The following is a 20,842-nucleotide window of genomic DNA, read 5'->3' on the forward strand; positions in this document are numbered from 1 at the left end:
AGCCTGGCCCAGAACCCCGTTGAATAGACTCCCTTCGCTCCATGTTCCCAACCCTGAATTCTTCTTTCTAATCATTTTGTCCAATGCAGAATGGCTGTACCAGTGAGCAGGGTCAAAAAAATCAACCATGACCCAAGCAAAATATATGCTAGACAATTCTGAAGAGGCCAGGAATCAGAAAATAAAAGAAAAAATACAAAGACAAACAAACATAAAAAGAGAAGCGTAAAAAGAGGGGAAAAGAAAGGGTAAGTGAGAAGATAATCTCAAAGAGTGGACAAAATAGGGTGATCCACTTGGTACTGAGTGTATTTTGGTTGGTGTGTTAGAAGATACTGGATTCCAAAATTATATATATAAAATATATATATATATATATATAATTGAATACAGAGAAAGGAAGCCAAAAATGAATATATCTATAACTGTAAAATATGAAAGTTAAAAAAGATTTAAAAATGAAGAGTTGGTAAAATAAGAAACTAGTTGAGGCAGGGAAAGAAGATAAAAATATTGGACAATTTTAACCTGAAAGATAAATGAATAATAAGAGAAAAACTTGATTTCTAGATACTTCTTTCCTCCAGTTTTGGAGTTTTCCAGTGCTGTTTGGTCAGTAAACTTACTGTTCACCTGTTCTTCCAGCTGGTCTTCTGGCCAGGGGTGGGGGTGGGGGGTTGGGGGGTTGGGGGGTTCTTTGCTGATTCTCAGTTATGTCTGTGCCTGGGTGGAGTTGCATTGCCCCTTGCCAGGAAGCCGGACTCAGTGTAAACTCTTTGCTGTTTGAGGTTTTTGTTCCATGAAGGCTTTCTGTGCCTCTTGAAAAAAGCAGTCAGTTTTCTATTTGTAGAGATCCAACCATTCTTTCTTTACATCTCAGGTTGAATTCATATGTGTTCAGGATGGTTTGATAGTTATCTAGCTAAATTCAGGGGACCATATGAAACAAGGACCCCCCCACTCTTCCATTTTTGCCTGTCTCCCATGTTTTCATTTTCTTTAGGTAAATACCCAGCAGTGGAATTATTGGATATGTGATTCCTATTTTTAATTTTTGAAGAACTTCCGTACTGTTTTGTATAGTAGATGGACAAATTTACATTCTCACCAAAGGTACATGAAGGTCCTTTTTTCTCCACATCCTTGTCAACACTTATTTCTTATCTTTTTGATACTAAGCATTCTGATGGGTGTGAGATGGTATCTCATTGTGTTTTTGATTTGTATTTCCCTGATAATTAGTGAGATTGAGCATCTTTTCATGTCAGTTGGCCATCTGTATGTCTTTGGAAAAGCTCTCTCTCTCTCTGTCCATTGTGCTCAGAAAAGATATTTGACATCACTTGAGTCTTCTTAAATTTATTGAGGTTTGTTTGTGGCCCATGTGATGTATACTGGAGAATGCTTCATGTGTACTTGAAAAGAATGTGTATTCTGCTGTTTCTGAGTGAAATGTTTTATGTGTGTATATTTGTTAAGTTTATCTGGTCTAATGTGTTGTTTAAAGCTAGTGTTTTCTTATTAGTTTTCTATGTGGATAATCTATTCATTGATGTCAGTTGGGTGTTAAAGTTTCCTACTATTATTGTATTAATGTCAATTTCTCTCTTTATGTCTGTTAATATTTTATTTATGTATTTAGGTGCTCCTGTGTTGAGTGCATAGGCATTTACAATTGTTAAACCCCCTTGTTAGATTGATCCCTTTTTATCATTATGCAATGTCCTTTTTCTTGCTACAGTCTTTCTTTTAAAGTCTATATAGTCTATTATAAGTATTACTACCCTAGACTTTTTAAAATTTTGTTTCCATTTGCATGAAATTTCTTCTTCCCATGCCTTCATTTTTGGTCCATGTATTCTTTAAGTCTGAAGTGAGTCTCTTGTAGACAGTGTATAAATGGATCTTTTTTTTTATTATTCTCTTTTATCCATTTGGCCACCCTATCCCTTTTGATTGGAACATTCAGACCATAAAGTCATTATTCATAGGTATGTACTTAGTGCCATCCTGTTTTCTGGTTGCTTTTGCAATTTTTCTTGGTTTCTTTTTCTTTTGCTCTGTTTCTTTGTAATAGATAACTTTATTTAGTGTTATGCTTGGAATCCTTTCTATTATTTTTCTATATCTATTATAGGATTTGGTTCGTGGTTACCATGAGGCTTATATATAATATTTTTCATATATACCATTCTATATTAAGTTTATGGTCACTTAAATTTGAACACATAGTAAAAGAACATTTTTATTTCCCTTCCATGTTTTATGTATATTTTGTAATATTTATATTTTTGAGTACACTAATTTTTAGATATAATTAATTTTACTTCTGTCTCTTAACCTTCATACTAACTTTACAAGTGATTGATCTACTACCTTTACTGTATGTTTGCTTTTACTCATGAAAATTTTTTTAAAGATTTTATTTATTTATTCATGAGAGACACAGAGAGAGAGAGAGGCAGAAACACAGGCAGAAGGAGAAGCAGGCTCCATGCAGGGAGTCCAATGTGGGACTCAATCCCGGGTCTCCAGGATCAGGCCCTGAACTGAAGGTACGCGCTAAACCACTGAGCCACCTGGGCTGCCCTACTCATGAAATTTTTAAAAATAATTTTTTTCACTTTTAATTATGCCATTTTCCCCCTTGAAAAAGCCCCTTAACATTTCTTTTAAATTTGGTTTAGTGGTGATGAATTTCTCTTTTACTTGTCTAAGAAACTCTCTCTCCTTCAATTCTATATGACAATCTTATTGGCAGAATATTCTTTATTATGGGTTTTTCTCTTCAGCACTTTGATATATCATGCCATTGTCTTCTGGCCTGCACAGTTTCTTCTGAAAAATCTGCTGACAGTCTTATGGGATTTTTTTTTTAAACCATGTCCATTTTTTCTTTTGTCATTAAAGATAATTATTGTTTTACTCTGATACTTTTCAAGGAGATTCATGGAAAGGACTCTAACAAGTACAGAGCTTTGATAACTTTCCAATCATACCATTGAACTGAGTAAGAATTTACAGAACTCTAATTGTGAAGCTGAAGGCTTTACACAACTGCTAACAAAAGGTCAAGATCATCATGAATTAAATATGTGGAACTGAATATATTCATGAAGATAATTGTAGTTTTGTATGACTTTTTCTTTCAAACATTTGCTGGTTTGAAAATAAAATAATTTATTTTAAAATAAATAACATCTTATTTTTCCAGATTTAAGGATGCCTTTTCATCTTTTCTCTTAAGCTATCTATGATTTACAGTAATTTGGGAAATTATACCTTTGTGAACAAAATGAAACAATTATTGTCTCTTTCCACTTATCTCCTCCAGAATTCAGAAACTCTTAAAGAGTAGTCTTATTTTCATGGTGATATAGTTATTTGCATAAGTTCAATGAAAATATGTTCTTCCTATAGCAGGACACACCTGGAAATATTGGTTATATTACCAAGACTTTGATTGGACTGTTCTCTTTGAGAACAATGTGCATAGAATAGTATATGACCAGACAGTTTAAGGAACTAAGGTTGACTTTATGGAGCCAATAAATCCCCTTTGGAAAATTGGCCTGTATCCTTGCTCACTTGGGTCCTTAAATCCTTACCAAGTGAGTAAGGAAGGTCACTTCCTGATAGGATCAGGCACCTCAGGATATTTTGGGGACCTTGAGAAGAGAAGAATCATCCCAAATCTATAGGTATTTAGCAAAGTCTAATGGCAAGTCCTTAACTTGGATTTCTAACCTCAAGAGGCTTTGAAGTCTAACTTGAGATTCCTTATAAAAGCAAACTTTAAAAGAGCTTATATGATTAATCACTATTTTTGCTGCAGTTACCTAAATAATCAGGCCAAGTGTAAGGAGAGTAGACTGATTTTGCAAATAATTTGGTTTCAGATTATCTGTGATAGAGTTGACTATAGAAAGAAAAAAAATGTTTCAATGGGAAACTATATTGCACATGTGTGGCTATTAGATTCTAGACCTATTTATTGTTTTTAACATTTTGTTATTTACCCATAAACTGGACTGGAGACTAAATTCTTTTAGCTTCCTCATACATCTGGCTACATTTTTTCAAACTAACATTTTCAATTTTTTCCCTACCCTTCTGATTTGAAGTCACTAGGAACAGAGGTTGCTTTTTCCCCCTGCCAACTAAAGCTGGACAACTTTATATAAACTTGAGGGAAATCACCACAACAGCTCATGAATGGATAACTTTTGTGCCTTTTGCTATGTGAGTCACTCAGAAAGATCAACAAGACATTCATACTGCAAACCAGGAAAATGTATCCAATTGCCATTGCCTGTTCTTACTCCCATCTGATGTTGCTTCCAGTCCAACATCTAGAAATCATACCAATTGGCTTCCCTCAGGACTAAGGAAGATTTATAGTCTGCTCCAATCAATAAGCATTGTTTTTCTTTTGTTTTCACAGGAATGCCTCTTTTGAAATACTAATTGCTGGCACCATATAGGTCTAACTTTGGAAGCCCACTTGCATCACCACATCTTGATGAGACAAAACCCCTTAACTGAACTGACCTATTTTCAGGACTAACAGACTAGTTTAGTGAAACATGGAGCATCCTGCCAATTCATCTTTTGAACTGTGAATCTCACTTTTGCAAAAGCCTTAGGGTAAAGCAGTAACTCCTTGTAAATGACAAGGCTTTAAAATGTCTATGGTGAAAGACCTGGTAAGAGTTCATTGTAATGGAATTAACAAGGACATTTGGTTATTTCTGTGACATACAGCATTTTAAGATAATAACTAGAATTATGACTGATAACATTATGCCAGGACATATCAGATTTTTAGGAATTTCATACAGTTTTTAGAACTATTATATTAATTAATAACATACATCCATAAAAATATAATCTAAAGGGTTTATCACCACTTGTTTGACAATGCCTCCATGTAACTTCACATACCAAATAAATCTAATTAATTTAATATCTCTCTTTTAGAGGGTGAAGTACAAGTCCTTTGAGACTTTCCAGGGACCCTGTGGGAAATCTCAAAGTTACTGTAAGGCAAAAAACAAACAAACAAACAAACAAACAAACCCTGCATTTAGAATTTAATTTTGGGAGGCTGCCAAAATGTCAAAAGGTTTGAACATTTGACTAATAGGATCACAGACCAATATAAAATAATACTCAATTATCTATTTAATTCAAGTGACAAAGATTTTAAAGGCAGTTACAGAAGGTTACCTAGTTGTGAACAAAACTTAGCTCTTTTAATATTGTAAGGGCTGGGTTTCCACAAAATCATATCTAGAGTAAGCCAACAATCCAAGAAAACTTTGCACTATTAACAGAGAATAAAACAAATTCTAATTATGCTGTGTAGTTTTGATATTAAAACTCATTAAAGGGGCACCTGGGTGACTCATTCAGTTGGTTAAGTGTCCGATTCTTGATTTCAACCCAGGTCACAATCTCAGGGTTGTGGCATCAAGCCCTGTGTTGGGCTCTGTGCTCAGTGGGGAGTCTGTTTGAGACTCTCTCCCTTTCCCTCTCCCACTGCTCACACACATGCTCTCTCTCTCTCTCAAATAAATATTAAAAAAAAAAACTCATAAAGAAACCTTTCAGTCCATTCTAATCTTAGCCAACTTGACCACACATAACACTCCTTTTGCAAAATTATTTTTCCACAACACTCATACAATTTTTTTTAGATCTGTTTATATTTTTTCTTATTTTGTTTCCTTTTTCTAATTCTGGAAAAACCAATAATTTTACTTGCCTTACCTGTTTTTCATGAGCAGTTGCTTCCTTTCACCCTTATTATTTCTAAGTAGTTTTAGTTACATATATTGGTTAGCATTCTTAACCCTTAAAATTCTTAATTTCTAGTGAAAACTAAGAAATAAGCAGTTGTGGACTATTACACTAGCATTCAACGGACTGGCAAATTTATGCATTTTATAATTTCTAGAAATATATTCTTCCTTATAGTAATTTTTTTTAACATGTTTGTTAACAGACCTAAATATCTTTAGTTCTTCTGTAGAAGGAAGTCAAAGTAGATAAATCTATGTTCTGTGATGTTTCAATATTTTGTTATATTTGGAAATAATCTAGATATTTAATGAATATCTGTCATTTAATTTATCTCTGTATAACTTTAAGGCTTCAAGTTACTAAAAAGATTTGGAAACTATTTTTAAGTAGACATACTATAAAACAATTATTGTTGAAAAGTTCATTTATAAACTTTATTTTACTTGCATATATTTACTTGTTCTTAGCAATTATGTTTACATTACTGTTTCATGAGACATTAAACAGCTAATCACCATGTTATTTTTCCTGCTGATATATTCTGTAACAGAGGTAACATGAGTTAATTTAAGTTTTAGTAAACCTAGATAGAATTTGTATGTCTGCATTGTATTTAATGCTAATAATGCTAAAGACATGACTGTTTTAAATAAACTGACAAACTAGCCTTTATTTATTGAAGATTATCCTAGATCACATGAACTTGAAAAACATTTGGGTAGTTTCTATATTCTTGAGAGTATATTTAAGCCAATCAAATAGAGTGCTTCACAAAGAATTTTGCAATATTATCCAGAGGTTACAAAAATCACATCCATATAACATAAATACATACCTATGTGATACCTATGTGTATGTAATAGACATACAAATATACAGAAAGATACAAACATAAATCATAGCTTTTGTTTTAAAGTTTTAGCCATGAGACAGGTGTGATAATGTAAAACTCACTAGTTTATTAAAAAAAAGTTGGATCCAAATTATGTTTCTGGCAGATGGAATAAGTTCAGGTTAATTGCCCAGATGGCTTAAACTTTTCACTATATGTGTTGAAGATCTTTAAGATTTTTATTTGCTTAGTTTCCAAATAGCTTTTCCTTTCCTTTTCTTTTTTCCTTCTGATAAAAATTACTTCTCTGAAGTCTTCATTTCAAAGAGTTGGCCCTTATTTCTGAGAGAAAACAGGGTAGAATATTTATATCTCAAAGGCACATAAAAAAGAATGAAAGCTCCTCCAAGAAGGATTTTTGTTTCCTAAGCCCAGAATTTTTACAATATCTACAAGCCTTTTGAGATAAATGGGGGAGATTTGCAGACTGGTAAAAAGGATAGGTAGGCTTTTTCTGTTCTGTAAAGACTCAACTTGTAAGACAAGTTGTACAAGTTGTCCTCAATTTTTAGGACAGTTATTTTTAATTCCTCAAAGAATTGGGTTGCAACCTGAATGATAAGATGGAAATCAAAAGATTCCTATGTTCTAGATTTGGAGCTGTTTGTCTTGGGAATGTTTTAGTAAGTCCTCCCACAAAGGTTTCAGAATATTTTTCTTTCCCTCTGGGGACATAGTTTTATCTTAGCTTAGGGGAGAAGGTCTTTTAAAAAGTTCCTCTCAGGCTCTATCAGCTGCCAAGTTGACCAACTTTTAACCACAAAGCTACTTAAGAGAAATCCTTTCAAATATCTTGCCAGGTTTCTGCAAGGACAAACAGTAAATATTCCTGGCAGTATTAAACAACTTCATAGACACAAGAGCTGTCCCCAAAAGGGTGCAAAATATACTAGTCTCCCAAGACCTAAGATAATCAAAAGACAGACAATTCCTCTAAGAGATGCAACAGTTGGTAGGACCCTCGCAGCAATTGGAGTACAACTCACACCTCTGTCCAGGAATATCTAGCTGGCAGTAGGGCGTGACTCACATTTCTTTCCAGCCATATTTATAGAGCCTTCAACCTGATGGTTGTCAAGCCAAGTTCTCAGGACACAAAATGAGATAAACAAGAAGGCAATAGCTTTCTCTGAAGAGAAAATATATACAACTAATGGGTACCAAAAAAACAAATTCATAAGTCACAACTCAAGATCTAATTCTTACCTTTTTTTTTTTTATTTTTTATTTTTTACTAGCAAATCCGAATTTGGAAAAGAAGTGATAATGTGAAAACTTACCTTTTTCTCTCAATCAGGCACCGTAGGGAGAGATCTAGGAAAGTTGACTTTGATAAGAATTTCCCTTTGCGAGCTTCGGCCAATTTTCCCAGGATCCCATCTGCAAGATCTGGAGGGAGTAGGATGTCTTGGAAGGTGTCATTCTGGTCACAAGAAACTTAAAAGAGAAAAGATAACTTTCATCTACCCTTTATGGTGAGTGCTTCCCTGAGACTCTTCTTTTCCTAGAGTACCTTATTTTTTTTTTAAAGATTTTAAAATTTATTTATTCATGAGAGAGACACACACAGAGAGGCAGAGACATAGGCAGAGGCAGAAGCAGGCTCCCCATGGGGAGCCCGATATGGGACTTGATCCCAGGACTCTGGGATCACGACCTGAGTTGAAGGTAGATGCTCAACCACTCAGGTACCCTAGGCAGGGTATCTAAATCTAGTTTATCTAGGGTAAATTGTTCTCCTTTGTGGCCACTGCAATTTGAAATTATTTTGATAAGGTTAACCTGTTTGTTCAGCCTTAAAACAAAATTTTAGTCACCTAAAAGCTCACACTAGGCCCAGTCCAGTTTAAGTTGTATGCAGTCCAGACCCAGACCAAGTTCATTTTCTAAGTCAGAGCCAGTCCAACTCTGGCCAGTTTCTGGAACCAGTCTGGAGAAAGAAATTCTTTTTTTTTTTTTTTTCAATTTATTTATTATTTATGATAGTCACACACACACAGAGAGAGGCAGAGACACAGGCAGAGGGAGAAGCAGGCTCCATGCACCGGGAGCCTGACATGGGATTCGATCGTGGGTCTCCAGGATCGCGCCCTGGGCCAAAGGCAGGCGCCAAACCGCTGCGCCACCCAGGGTTCCCGAGAAAGAAATTCTTAAATAAAGTCTGAAAGCTTAGAACAAAAAAATGGCAGAACTAGGATGAGAAAAAGACTTACCTACAACCTTCCAAGGCAAGAAAGCAGTGAGTTCAAGGTTTTGCTTGGTTTCTCATTGCTTCTGAGGGCTGTCAGGGGTCTCATTCAGTTCCCTCTTCTGATACTAAAACTATTAAAGGTAAACTGAGGTATATTAAATATTTGAGAGTTTGAGCAAATATTAATCTGAACCTGGCAGGAAGAGCTATAAAATGAAAAACTTTTATAGGTAGAAAGGAGTAAGAACAGGAAGTTACTATACGAAGCTAAAAAAGAAGGTTGGTTTTTGCAAGGTTACTTTTCTTTCAGGGATGGCAAGTGTCTATTAGGCAGATTACCTAATAGTTCTGATCAGGTGAGTACTAATTGAATCATTTAAGATTCCATTTCTGGGAGAGCCGAAACTGTAGGTCTTGGTCTTGTGACATTGGACTTAGCATAAATGACTCCATTTTGGGCCCATTGTCTTTTTTGTTGTTATTGGAGTTTGTTTTTGTTTTTTAGAAGAGAGAGGGAAGGAGAGGAGAGGAGAGGGGAGGGCAGGAGAGGAGAGGAAGGGGAAGAGGAGGTGGGAATCTTAAGCAGGCTCAATGCCCAGCACAGAGCTCCATGTGGGGCTCAGTCCCAGAACTCTGAGATGAAATCAAGGCCTGAGCTGAAAGCAAGAGTCAGATGCTTAGCTGACTGAGCCACCCAGGTGCCCTTTTATTTTTGATGTTATTTAAAAAGAACCCTACTGCTAGATAATTTCATTGATTCCCAAATGGATGTCTCACTCAGATTCTACTTCTAAAGCTGAGCTCTGCATGTGCAAATTTCTGCAGAATGTCCCCACCTGGAAATCCTCGCACTTACCAGCAGAGGTACACTAGCTCATACTACCTTGTGAAAGCTTATTGGGCTCATCCTTTCCCAACTTCTTGTGCCATGATATCATCTTGGTAGCTTGAAAGTGGCCATGATGGGTAGATTTACATGATGGGAATCAGCAAATGCTCCAAATAGATTTTTCTCCTACCCCTTACTCCTCAGAGGGATGCTTTATCAGTACCCTATTGCTCACAGAAATCTCAGTCAACTTGTCCAGTGGAATGTTTTCTATTCTGCTTCTTCCTCTCTCTCTCTCTCTCTTTGTAAATGGTATTCACTAATCAGAAAACTGGCCATTGTCTTTGACTTATTTAATTCCCTTATGTTTATATTCAGTTATTTTCAGACATGACTGAGTCAATGTGCAGAGACCATACTTGTCGCTTTCATTACTAATAACAGAGATGTAGCTCAGTAGTGGAATGTTTATCTTAGGCTTGTATGCCTAATGCCCTATCACAGTGCCTATGAAAGAAACTTGAATATGCTACCCCAAAATTTGACTCTTTGGCATAAAAATTATTTTGAGTTGCAGGCAAGTAAGAAACAGTAAATACAAATTAACCCCCCCACCAAAAAAAACCCAACCCAACCCTCATTTTATTGGCCATAGACTTTTTAGCCCAGAGATGGCACCAGAGGAATCTGCAAACAAAACCTGTTAAACTAACCCTTATTTACCTCAATTAGGAATTTAAGGAAGTTATCTAGCTAAGGAAGATAAGAAGTACCTAGACCTGAGATGCCTGGGTGGGTCAATGGTTGAGCATCTGCCTTCAGCTCAGGGCATGATCCTGTGGTCCCATAATTGAGTCCTGCATCAGGCTCCCCACAGGACCCCTCTGCCTATGTGTCTATCTCTCTCATAAATAAATAAAATCTTCCAAAAAAGTACCTAGCCCAAGTTCGACTAGCACTAGCCCAAACCCCTATGTCTTTACAAATTTATTGTCTAAAAGACGTCAAAGCTTTCTGTTCTGTTTACTTCTTTGAGTGTTCATTCTCTTATGAAGACTCTCATGTACTAGTAAAAATTCAATGAAGTTTGCATGCTGTTCTGTTACTCTGTCAGTTTAATTTTTAGATCCAACCAGTGACTCAAAGAGGGTTGAGGAAAACTTTTTCTTCCCTGACACCTGAAAAACAGTGTTTAAAAAAAATAGAAAAATCAAATCAAATCAAATCAAATCAAATCAAATCAAATCAAAACAAAACAAAAAACTCCCACAGTGTTTGTGTTTCCCAGCTTCCATTGTGTTTGGGGGTGGCCATGAGACTGAGTTGTCTGAAATGGAATACATTTTATTTTATTTTTTTTTTTAATTTTTATTTATTTATGATAGTCACACAGAGAGAGAGAGAGAGAGAGAGAGAGGCAGAGACATAGGCAGAGGGAGAAGCAGGCTCCATGCACCGGGAGCCCGACGTGGGATTCGATCCCGGGTCTCCAGGATCGCGCCCTGGGCCAAAGGCAGGCGCCAAACCACTGCGCCACCCAGGGATCCCTGAAATGGAATACAAACAAAGGGGATGCATGCCATACTCTAGCCTTTCCCTAAGGCCATGATATACCTCCTCCATGCATTCTTTTCTCTTCTCACTTGATGCAAACTAAATAGGGCAGCAGCCTGTCTTTGACCATGGGGATGATGACGATATCCTAACAGGGGTGTTCTTAAAACTTCTTTGTAACATAGACCCCTATGGCAGTCTAATGAAGCCCTTGACCTCTTCTGCAGATATTTTTAAATCCATAAATGCATAGAATTATAACAAAAATTAATTCTGTTGAAGTACAGTTATCAACATTTTAAATAATTATTATATAGTTGTATAGCAAGTCTTTTTTTTTTTTTAAAGATTTTATTTATTTATTTGAGAGAGAGAGAGAGAGAGCGCACCAGCAGGAGGAGGGGCAGAAGGAGAGGGAGAAGCAGACTTCCTGCTAAGTTAGGCACTTGATGTGGGGCTCCATCTCAGGACCCTGAGAATCATGACCTGAAGTCAGATGCTTAACCATCTGAGCCACCCAGGTGCCCCAGCACACCAAATAGTACTGAGCAGCCAAGTCTAATATTTTACAATAATTTAAAAATGATGTTAAGTGTGAGTGATATTTCCAGATTCTGTAATAGCTGAATTGTGGTATCTGTGATTTCAATTGGTGACTGGGCCACAGGTACTGTCAATGCTATTATGATTTGTTGTCATTATTTGCAATTAAAGATATTACTAAATTTCATTTAGAATCTAGTGAACACAAGATAGTTTTTTTTTTCTATTCAAGTTTACAGACTTCCTAAATTCTGTGTATAGGGCCATTTGGGTGTCCATTGACCTAGGTTAAAACCATTGGTAGTGAATGATAGAGCTTCCATGATGGATACCTGGCTTCCCAGATGACCTCAAGGAGCAGAACCTGCCTAAACAATTACATGAGGGAGAAACAAATCCCTATCCTGTTTGAGTTATCATATTTTGGGAGTTTTTCCCCCTAGCAGTTCAACCTGCCTACACCTACTATTAAGTATTTTTTTCAATTTGCAGTCTTTTTTCCATTATTACTATTGCTACCTGGTACAGTTATTGCTGAAATATTACTTAGAAATTGTAATAGGTATTTCTTTTATGACTTTGAGATATAACTTGTATGCAATAAGAATATGTTCATTCTTTTTTTTTAATTTTTTTTATTTATTTATGATAGTCACACAGAGAGAAAGAGAGAGAGGCAGAGACACAGGCAGAGGGAGAAGCAGGCTCCATGCACCAGGAGCCCGATGTGGGATTCGATCCCGGGTCTCCAGGATCGCGCCCCGGGCCAAAGGCAGGCGCCAAACCGCTGCGCCACCCAGGGATCCCCGAATATGTTCATTCTAAGTGAAGTTTTCTGAGCATTAGCAAATGTATGCACTTGTGTATAATTTAGAGAAAGACAAATACATGATTTCACTCATATGTGAAATATAAATAACAAAACGAACATAGGAGAAGGGAAGGAAAAAAATAAGATCAATCCACAATGAGATACCACCTTACACCTGTCAGAATTGCTAATTGCAAATTGAAAAGATACTTAATAGTAGGTGTAGGCAGGTTGAACTGCTAGGGGGGAAAAACTCCCAAAATATGATAACTCAAACAGGATAGGGATTTGTTTCTCCCTCATGTAATTGTTTGGGCAGGTTCTGCTCCTTGAGGTCATCTGGGAAGCCAGGTATCCATCATGGAAGCTCTATCATTCACTACCAATGGTTTTAACCTAACCAGAATTGCTAGTATCAAGTGTTGGTAAGAAATAAGAAGTCTTGGAGGATGTGGAGAAAAAGGAAACCTCATACACTGTTGGAGGGAATGTAAATTGGTACAGCCACTCTATAAAACAGTATGGAGATTCCTTAAAACTTAAAAATGAAAATACCATGTGATTTAATAATTCTGCTACTGAGTATTTACTTTAGGAAAATGAAAATATGAATTCAAAAGGATATATGCACTGCTATATTTATTGCAGCATTATCTACAATAGCCAAAATATGGAAGCAACCAAAGCATCCATTGATAGATGAATGGATAAAGATATGGTACACACACAGAATGGATTATTATTTAAACCATAAAAAAGAATGAGATCTGGCCATTCATGACAACATGGTTAGACATAGAGGGTATTATGCTAAGTGTAATAAGTCAAACAGAGAAAGACAAATACCATGTATTTGCACTTAAATGTGAAATCCAAAAAACAAAGCAAGTGAACAAAAGAAACAGAATTATAAATACAGAGGAGAAATTGTGGTTACCAGAAGGGAGGAGAATGGGGGGATGTGTGAAATAGATGAATGGGTTTATAAATTCCAGTTATAAAACAAATAGATCACAGAGATGTAGAGTACAGCACGGGGACTATCAATAACGTAGTAACTTCATATGGTGACAGTTATTGTGGGGAGCACTCTGTAATGACATGATTGAAACACTGTGTTGTACCTGTGAAACTAATATAATATTGTATATCATGTATACTTCAGCGAAAGAGGAAACTATATCCTAAAAAGGTGTTTGCTAAGTGTTTAAAGGAAGTTGAATTAATGGAAATTGAATTGTCATAGGCCTTTTTTCTGATTATTGAGGTGGTTATATGATTTCTCTCTTTTATCTTTAAATGTTTTCTAGAGCTAAACACCCTACCTTGCTCACTTAAACCCAACTGGGCCATAATATATATTGCATTTTTATACATAAGTCTGTTGTACCCTTAGTGAGTATACCACAAATATAATAAAGTTTGAAAATAATATGGTAGCAGGTTTTTTTCTCCCTGAAGTTGTGTATACCTATGTCCTAATCCAAGCAATCCAATCTGAGTATATCAGATGACTTTTCAGTCAGGTTCATAAAAGTATTACTTTCAAAATTTTATTTTTTTATTTCAGTTTCCTATATATGTGTAATTGCAGGGAATTAGATGGACTTTAATATGTATTACTATCAAATGGTTAAGAAGTATGTCTAATGTGAGACACCTTACAGCAGTCAGAAGCAATTTATGACATTTACATACAACATGGAGGGTTGCTCAACACATTGCTAAGTGAAGGAAAAAATAGGAGTATTTAGCATAAAACTATTTATGTAAATTAAAAATATATACACAAAATACAGTATAAGGATACTCGCATATTCAAAGACATAAATCAAAAAGATCTTCCTGCTTTTTAGCTTTATGACACATCCTGCTTCCCACCTGGGATGGCTTGCCTGGTACCAATCCAAACTTGATAGGCAGTCAGTCCCCAGCTTAGGGCCCATCTCTACAGAAATCTCTCCCGCATTCCAAATTCCTGTGACATATATATACATTTTTCCACCCAATCAATGTCATACATGAAACAAGGCAAAAAATATTATCATCTGTAAGCAGGTATTTTTGACATTTTCTTTCTCCAACTAGATATTAGGTTGAGTGACTGTATATATGCTCATTCCCCATGGAGAACTGGGTACTTTGGATCATTGGTTATTAGAAAAATATTTTATTTTCATGCCATGTCAGGACAACTAGCCTGTCCTTGTCAAGAAGAGAGGCTCTTGCAATCATTTTTGTTTACTACATTTTTCTTTTGAACTTTCCCCTTTTTTCTTCCTTTCTCTTACTTGAAAAAAAAAAGATGTTTGGCATGAACACAGACTTTCTAATTCCCTTTGCTTTGCTTTTTCCTCTCCCCTACTCATCACAGGCAAGATTGAAGATAGTGAAATCTCTAGTTTTGCTTACTCACCTGTTTTAATGACTTCTTCATCTGAGTAGATGGAAAAGTACCTGAGTTCTTAACTCTCTCTTGTAGCTGTACGAAACTTATTTTTCTTGTCCCTGTAGACATTTATTTTCATCTATCTGTATTCACTGTCACTTGGTTTATGATTTACCCAGAGCATAAGTTTGAAGAGGCAAGAAAGAATAGTGCAATTGGATGGTGATAGAATTTCCTAGGCTCTGCTAACTGGGTGTGTCCCAGAAAATCACCCAGAAAATCTTTGAGATTCCTGTATCTCTTCCCATATGTTACCAGAAATCCTTGGAATAGAAATTTCTTAGTTTTAAGACACATAAGTCCTGTGGTCATAGTGTAAAAATACCCCAGTGGCTCCACTATTTGGGTAGACATTGCTCTGAAAACTTGGGGTCTGAAGATAACTCTACTTAAGAGGACACATTGTTGGTGAACACCAGGCAAAGAAATGGTGGGTGGTTGAGAGATTTCTACCACTTTGAAAAGGATATAATAAAACAGGAAGGATTATTTGCTCTGTAGGACAGAAAAAGGTGGTGCAATTCATATCTCTGCTGAGGGGGCTCTTCCTTCTTCCCTGCTTCAGACCCTTCCCCATCTAACAGCATCAGTTTTAGCATGTGGCTGCTACTTTAGCTCTGAAACAAAACTCCAACTTCATCTGTCTTTTTATGCCTGGATGCCTAAGCCTATGCCAATTCCTAAGATTTGGTTTTGAAGATCACGAGTGACATATTCAGCAAACAGCCCTGGCACAAAGCCTCTTACCATATCTGTGCTGAAAGACAAGTTATTTACTTATTTCTAAAACTGTCAGCTACCATGACTTTTGAGACTATAAAAATCTGCATAAATGTCATGGTAATTGAAACTGTCTAGAATGCTTCAAACGCTTACTCTCAATTCCTATATATATCTTGATGAGGACCAGTAAAACCAGCCAATGGACTGGCACATGGACTATATGTGCATGTCTTTGGACCGTACTTTGAGAAGCACTGCTGTAAAGGTAAGGCTATGTAAGAAAACTGGTGGTAGAAATATCCTATAGGACAGGAGATTACAGTAGAAAATCTTCACAAGGGAGCATGAAAACACAGGTAGGGTTTATTTGCGCATTCTGATATCACCATATTCCTTTTACATGTTATAGGCCTTTGGTCTAGAGAAAGTATTGATAAATTCGGGTATGTGCATAATGAACTAAATCATTGTATGATACAATTTACATAATACATTAATTCACTCATTTATTCACCCAATATTTATGTCTATAATGTTTTAGGTGCTAGTGATTTAAACATGAATTATAAAACATTATCCTTGATCTTAAGAATTTCATAATTTAGTTGTCCCAAAATTATAATCTTTATAGAATTAACAAACTTATTCCTAGAACATCCCATCCTGCCCAGAGATTTATTTGCCTTCTCAGCCACAATATTCCTGTGTCTAGACATTCCCTAGGGACAATCTGCCCTTCTGGTGACTCACCTTTTAGGTGTCAGATCCATGGAGATGTACTTGATGTTCTTGATTCAGGAATAAGGTCTAAGGAGAAAAAGCTGTTAGAGAATTGTTTAAAAAGTCATTATGTTCTTCCAAGGGTTCGTTATTTTAGGTTAAACTAGATATCACAGCATCCCTTTTGTTTATATTTGCTATTTTCCCATTCTTTGATTTTCAACCTGATTTGTGTCATTAGGTCTTAGATGTATCTTTTGAACAGCTTAAAGAGGGACTTAATTTTTTTAAATTCTCATTTGTAAATCACTGCTATTTAACATTAAGGAAAATTTGGTCCACTTAAAGTTACTGTGATTATGGATATATTTGAATTTATTTCTCTCATCTGCTTTGCTTTTTATTTACCATATTCTCCCTTCTTTCCTGTCCTCTTACTAGAATTATGTGTTTTTTAAAAAATATACTTTAAGAGCATTTTAAGATTCAAAAAACTGATTGGAAAGTTTTTCTAATTCTCCATTCCCTCCACCCCCACCCCACCTTCACAGTCTCTCCTTTCAATATCATGGAGGGGTGCACTTGTTATGATCAAGGAACTTACATTGACACATCATTAGCACCCAAGTCCATATTTGATGTTAAGTTCATTTTGGGTATCATACATTCTATGGGTTTTGACAAGTGACAATGACATGTACTTACAATTGTACTATCATGAAAAATAGTTTCACTGCCTTAAAAATCTCCTGTGCTTCACCTATTCATTCCTTCCTCCTCCCTAACTTCTAGTAACCACTGATTTTTTTTGCTGTCTCATTATGCCTTTTCCAGAATGTCATATAGTTGGAATCATATATGTAGTCTTTTCAGATGGGCTTCTTTCATGTATCAATATTATGCATTTAAGGTTACTCTGTGTCTTGCCATGGTTTGATAGCTCACTTCTTTTTAGTTCTGAGTAAAATTGTGTTGTCTTGTTGTACTTTAGTTTATCCACTCACCTACTGAAGGACATCTTGGTTGCTTCCAATTTTTGGCAATTATGAATAAAGCTACTACATGCATCCATGTGCAGGATTTTGTGTGGACATGGGTTTTCAGATCATTTGGGGGAAATATCAAGGAGCATAATTGCTGGGTCATATGGTAAGAAGATGTTTAGTTTTCTAAGAAACTACTGAACTATTTTCCAAAGTGGTTGTTACCATCTGACCAGCAATGAATGAAAGTTCCTGTTGCTCCACATCCTGTCCAACATTTGGTATAGTCAATGTTTTGAATTTTGGTCGTTCTAATAGTATGTTGTGATATCTCATTCTCGTTATAATTTTCAATTTCTTAATAACATAGGAGGTTGAGCATCTTTGCATATGCTTATTTTCCATTTGTATATCTTTGATGAGGCAAATGTTCATGTCTTTTGCCCATTTTTTTGAGTTGTTTTCTTATTGTTGAATTTTAAGAATTATTTATATATTTTGGATAATAGTCTTATCATATCATATCATCATGTCATGTCATAGCATATGTCTTTTGCAAATATCTTTTGTCACTCTGGTTTGTCTTCTTATATTTTGATGATTACATTTTTCTCCTTTTCCTCTCTTTATAGCTTTGGAAGTTTAATTGTGTGTATGTGTGTGTATGCACATATGTATATTCAGTTAATGAATTTAAATATTTAATATGCATATTTAACAAAACTTAAAATTTATCTTTATCTTTTGCTGTTCCCTTTATGCAAAGAAACACTTGGCTCCCATGATCTCCTGTATTACATTATTTTATCTACTATTTATTTTAATTTTGTTTTTAATTCTTCTAATTATTCAATATTACAATTGTCTAATAGGTTTATTCAAAGAACAAATGTTTTTAACATGCTTACCAAGTGCCATTGTTCACTGTATGGAAAAAAAAAAAACTCTACCCATTTTGTCATTGCCTTACTATGATCGGTTTCTAGGTATACAACTCATAATGTTGAGATAAGGATTAACTTAATACATGACAACATTTAGAACAGTGCCTTGCACTAAAAGTTCAGATTCACAGGAAGTTGCAAAGAGAATACAGAGAGCTCCTCTGTGCCCTTCTTCCAGTTTTCTCCAATGGTTGCAATTTACATAACTATAGATAAGATCAAAACCAGGAATTTGACATTGGTACAATGCATGCTTATAGTTCTCTAACATGCTATCCCATATGTAAATTTGTATAACTACCATTACAACCAGGATACAGAATTATTCCATCACCACAAAGATCTTCATTTATCCCTTTGTAATCACACCACCCTGCTCTCCCACTATTACTAACTTCTGGTGACCATTAACCTATTCTGCCTATAATTTTGTCATTACACAGATTTTACATAAATGAAATTATACCATATGTGATGCTTTGAGATTGGCTTTTCCACTTAGCATATAGTGTAGAGATCCATCCAAGCTTTTGCATATGCTAACAATTTGCTCCTTTGTATCGCTGATAGCATTCCATTGTTTGCATGATCATTTGCCTACTGAGGAGCATTTAATTATTTCCAAGTTTGGCGTATAGCAAAAAATGCCGCTATGAACAATTGTATTGCGTGAACATAACATTTACTTTCTCTAGGATAAATGTCCAGGAGGGTAATTCCTGGGTTGCATATTAAGTGCAGGCTTAGTTTTTTATTTTAACCTGAACTGTCTTTTGATTAGGAATTTTAGTTTTATATATAATAAATAACTGATAACATGCAGACTACCTTCTACCATATTATTTTGTAAATCCAATTTCCAGGTCTTGGTTTCTTTTTTCTCATTTCATTTTTTAATAAAATGTATTTCCTTTGTTACATATTTTTCCTCTTCTGGTTTAAAATTAGATATTTCTTTGTGAGTTGCTCTTAATTAAAAAGAACAGTAAGCTTAAATTTCTACTTTAAAAGATGCATCTAGAATTTGTTAGCATGTAAAATTTTTCTATTGCTACACTGTTATCACTCAAACCAGTATTAATTTGGTAGAGTTTCCATAACAAAATTCTACAGACTGAGTGGTATAAACCACATAAATCTATTTTCTCACAGTTCTGGAGGCTATAAATCCAAGGTCAAAATGTTGGCAAGTTTGGCGTCTTCTGAGGTCCCTCTTCTTGGTTTGGAATTGGTCTCCTTCTTGTGTTCTCACATGGCCTTTCCTCTGTGCATGTGCCTCCCTGGTGTCTCTTCTCTTTTTCTTATGAGGACAGCAGTTTTACTGGATTAAGGTCCTACATAAAAGGCCTAATCTTAACCTTTTTAAAGACCTCATTTTTAAATATGAAATTATATTCTGAAGTACTGGGGGCTGGGACTTCAACATACAAATTTGGGTGGGACAGTTTAGTACATAACACATGTTATTATCATCTGGAATCTCAGTGTTTATATGTTCACATCCTGGCTCTATCACCTACTAGCTCTGTGACAAATGGCAAGTTATTCAATTTTTCTGTGCCTCAATATCATCAGTTATCAGGTGTATAGTACATAGGATTGTTAGGAAAATGAAATGAATTAATACATGTATAATACTTAGAACAATGTTTTGCACTTAGCTTAAGCTCAGCAATTATCAGCTACTACCATCACCACCTGTACTACTATTCTTTATGCTTAAGGGTAAGTTTTACATATTATATATTAGCTCACAATTATAACAATATTGTTGTGTTTCTAGTTTCTTCAATAACCTTACTTCTAAAATCTACTCCTATATACAAAATTGATTTATCTTGTTATACATTCTTTAGTGCTTTCAGAGAAGGCCAACATAACATTGAACAGGTTTTTGTTTTGCCTCCACAAATAGTTAAGTTTATGTAGTATAGGACCATAAGATGAAAAATATTTATCTCATAGCTTTGAAAGCACTATTCTATTTTCTTCTTGAATCTAATGTGCCTGATGAAATATCAGATATCATAGTTAATATCCTTCTGGAACTTTTTAAAATTTTCTCTTCGTCCTTGATCTTATGAAATTTATGCAAATCCTTTTTATCTTGGTTGGCACTTTTAATGGCTCATGACCCTTTAAATCTGGGAACTAATACCTGCTAACTTTCCTTTCACAATTTTGATCTCATTTTCCTTCTATTCTATATTCTGGAGGAATCCTTAATATTTCATCTTACACTGTGTATTGTTTTCATTTTGATTTTCAGTGTATCCCTCTAGTTTTTTCTTTACTCCACCTATCACACATTCAATTTAGCAAACATCTAGCTAACTCTAAGTATGGCTGCAACATCTTCTCATGTCACTCCAGAAATGAATTAGATTTTAAGTTCTGT

The 20,842-nt window shown here is 35.4% G+C and overlaps 1 long non-coding RNA gene across 1 annotated transcript in view; it reads left to right on the forward strand.

Annotated features, from left to right (window-relative positions):
* The first annotated feature begins 7,998 nt into the window (after positions 1-7,998).
* Positions 7,999-20,842, forward strand: part of LOC144311292 (uncharacterized) — a 38,839-nt gene continuing 25,995 nt past the window's right edge. The window contains exon 1 of the long non-coding RNA XR_013376842.1: positions 7,999-8,172. This is a non-coding gene — a long non-coding RNA (uncharacterized LOC144311292). The remainder of the gene's footprint in view (positions 8,173-20,842) is intronic.

This window comes from Canis aureus, chromosome 3 (assembly GCF_053574225.1).
Source record: "Canis aureus isolate CA01 chromosome 3, VMU_Caureus_v.1.0, whole genome shotgun sequence".
NCBI lineage: Eukaryota > Metazoa > Chordata > Mammalia > Carnivora > Canidae > Canis > Canis aureus.